The following is a 3420-nucleotide window of genomic DNA, read 5'->3' as shown; positions in this document are numbered from 1 at the left end:
TTCATTTTTTACTACCATCATAATGAACTACAACCAAATCGATTACAGAGGATTTATGCGAAGGCATAACTCATGAGATTCATTTTTTATTGCCATAACAATCAACTACACCCAAATTGGTTATAGAAGATTACATTGTTAAAAGTTAATTTTTAGCTTTAAAGTTTGACATAATAATTATAAAACCAAATCTCATTTGTTTAACTAACATGGAAACCCATAATATTAGTATTAGATAATTAAACATTAATAAAATATATTTATAGTTTTTTTGGTTTAATTATATAAAATCCAAATCTGAATTTGTTTAAAATTACAGCTTACACATGGTTAGTTATTTTGTAATTTTGAGAAATAAAAAATATGATTTTTTGAAATTAGTATACAATAAGACAAAAAAATATACATTCCATACATTTTGATATATTCATAAAATATAGTGCTTTAAAAATTTATAAAAAAATAAATGATAATAATTAAAAAATTTAGCGATCATCCAAATTAAAAATTTAATTTCTGCCGCCTTTTCTTCCCTACCTTAGTGTATTTGAATGAATGTTGAGTAGTTGAAAAAAAAAAACAACTTTTCTTCCCCTCCTTAGTGTAGTATTATTTGATACATTTAAAGAAAATTTCACTTTAGAGTTCTATTTTTCATCACTTGGATTTCCAGAGCTTGATTTGGTTGCCCAATTACACCAAATTGTTCTACTCCCAAATTTTTTTCTTTTCCTCTAGCTTATAGCATTATCAGCATCCTGCTGATTCCTAAAGGAAACAAAACCAAATCCCCTTGATCTTCCATACTTTTGATCCCACATAACCCTTGCATCTTAACAAGTTGCATATATAGAAAAGGCAGCAAAGAGAGCTGCATCTATAACCTCTGGGCTGAGATCGCCAACAAAAATATTGTAGTGACCTATTGTGTCTTCCCTTTGCCCACTTGCATAAGCCCAGTTGACTTTAATGGGCTGACCAAATATTTGTCTTCTATTAAGAGTTAAAATGGAGTTTGTTGCTGATATATGGTCATAGTAGTCCACAAACCCATAGGATGACTTTTCTTTCCTGATAAGCTTGAAGCCCTCCAGTGGGCCAATATAAGAAAACACCACTACAAGAAGGCTTTCTATGACATGCACACATATGTTACCCACATATGCACTGCGAAATGCACTTGAATCAAACACGGGTCGTAGATTTCCAATCTGGGACAACAGTGCCAACATTTTGGCATGATAAAGAGGCTGTTGTTGTTGAAGCATCGCCTGCTGGATTAGTTGTTGTTGCTGCTTCAACCTCTGCTGCAATTGTTGGTCTAACTAAACAACTTCAGCCTATTGCTGGGAAATCTGTTGCAACTGTGGTTTCGATACTATATTTGAATGAATGTTGAGTAGTTGAAAAAAGGAAATGACCATGGGCACAGTACAATCTACTCTGTGGCTATATGGAAATTGGTACATGTCGTTGATCAATATTTAAGGTTTCTAGATTGATTTTTGTTCTTAGGATTGATTTGCACATTGTTTTATATTTTCACATGAAATGTTGAAGTGATTCGCTACCATTTAGTGTTTCAAAGTTGAATTTGGATGCCTTGAGGGATAAGATTGAGGAAGATCCCTTTAATGGCCTGTTCACAAAACATTGATTTGTTCGATGTCTATTTTTGCTAGGAAAATTTTCACCACAATCGAAGGATCAAAAGCCTTGGTCTTATTTCACGAGCGCAATGTACTGAAGCAAATACTTTCACACGTACCCTTTCTCTCCTTTATATCCTTCCTCGAATTCAATTGCTTCAAGCAATCTACCAACTTTTTCAACTGAAAATAGGTTATTTCGGTTTTTTATATTTATTTTTTATTTAATTTCAAATGAACTAGCCACACAATTACTATACTGTAAATGAGATTTATATTAAAAATAGTCTGAACTCTTAGAGTAGTTTGGTAGCATACCACACAAGAAAAATTCAAAATTACAAAAACGCGCAAAACCCCAACAGGGAAAACAACGGAAAAAACAACAAAGTAGACTTCTCAGTGCAGGGGAAATCACAACTCCCTTCCCTCCCTCATTTCAATGCAATATAGAAATATTTTCTTGCTCTCTTTCCATTTCACGATAGTTCTTCAATCATAAATCTCAATTTCATGCCCTTCCTTCCAGCTTTGGTTGAATCTCTGCATTGCTCTCACCTCCAAAAGCAGGTGATAGAAGGGATGGGTAGAAAGCTTGGTACCGAAGCTAGAGTTTAAGAGGAAGAAACATTGAGTCAGACACTGTAAGATTCCTCTCGTGGGGTAAAAGGATCACAACAAGGCCACAGTAAGCCCACGAGAGAGAACGAAGATGTTACCGCACGCAGTGGTAACAATCAGAGTATGATGCAATGCTCTATAGATTAGTCAAGAGTTTAGACAACAATGTTTATGCTCAGCTCATCCCATATGGCTAGATATTTTGATAAGTGTTTAGGCTTATATGCGCGCAAAATTTTATATGGTTCCCACACAGAAAGAAATATATTATTTTCAGCTCATTCAGGCTTGTCAACTTGGATTGGACCAGTTGGATTAAGTCTTTTAGCAGTGGAATTCTCCATATCATTTTGTATAACTCGTAGGTTAGGAGTTGGAATAAGGCCACAATGCAACAATTGCATAGCAACTATACATTCCACCGAAGACTGCCTTGATTTGATTGGAAGGTGGCAAGCTAAGAATTGATGGTGGAATATAAAACTTGTGAACTCTGAGCCAAGACTATCGATCAAAGAGGGTGGACCAGTCATAAATGCCCTCACTAGGTGAGGTGAAATAACTAGAGAAAATGTAACCAATATCGAACCTGGCCAAATAAAGAAGGCAGTCCCAGGACCGCTGAAGTTCAACCCTGCACAACAAAGAGAGCTTTTTAGAGATGTAGTGGAGATCTTCTAGAACATAGAAGTTCTTTAAACCTCAAATATTACCCAAAGGTTACCAACATAGCTGCCTAGAATCCTTGACCCTCCAGGAGATTGCAGAAGGATGCCTGCAACTTGGAACAGTGAAATCACAACTGACTAGGTGAGCAACTGGTTCAATTTGTTTTCAAGTCTCCTTGAATATGAACATCAGACTAGGAGGTTGCACAAATCCCTCCAACATTAAGGTCCACCAATGACATCATATTAGAAAAAATCTAAGCATGAAAATAGATTGAAACAAAAACAAAAGGGAAACCCTCACTAACTCGTCAGGCCCTTGCTCAATAATCAGACAACATTTGGGTATGAAAAATCAGGAATCCCTTCTTCAAAGTCCCTGCTTTCTTTTATACATCTCTTCATATTGATGGATGGCTTCGACCCTCCTCGAATGGCCTTTGGATGAGTGTTGGGAAGTTGCATTCGTTAAACTGCCGGGA

The 3420-nt window shown here is 35.8% G+C and overlaps 1 pseudogene; it reads right to left on the bottom strand.

Moving 5' to 3' along the window:
* Positions 1 to 501: 501 nt before the first annotated feature.
* LOC149142527 (oligouridylate-binding protein 1 pseudogene) lies at positions 502 to 1469 on the bottom strand (annotated as a pseudogene).
* Between the last annotated feature and the right edge of the window lie 1951 nt (positions 1470 to 3420).

Source organism: Pinus tabuliformis, chromosome X, assembly GCF_031772625.1.
Source record: "Pinus tabuliformis cultivar Carrire ecotype Pingquan chromosome X, CPIR1, whole genome shotgun sequence".
Classification (NCBI taxonomy): Eukaryota; Viridiplantae; Streptophyta; class Pinopsida; order Pinales; family Pinaceae; genus Pinus; species Pinus tabuliformis.
The sequence above is the reverse complement of the archived record's forward strand: the minus strand, read 5'-3'. Positions and strand labels throughout refer to the sequence as shown.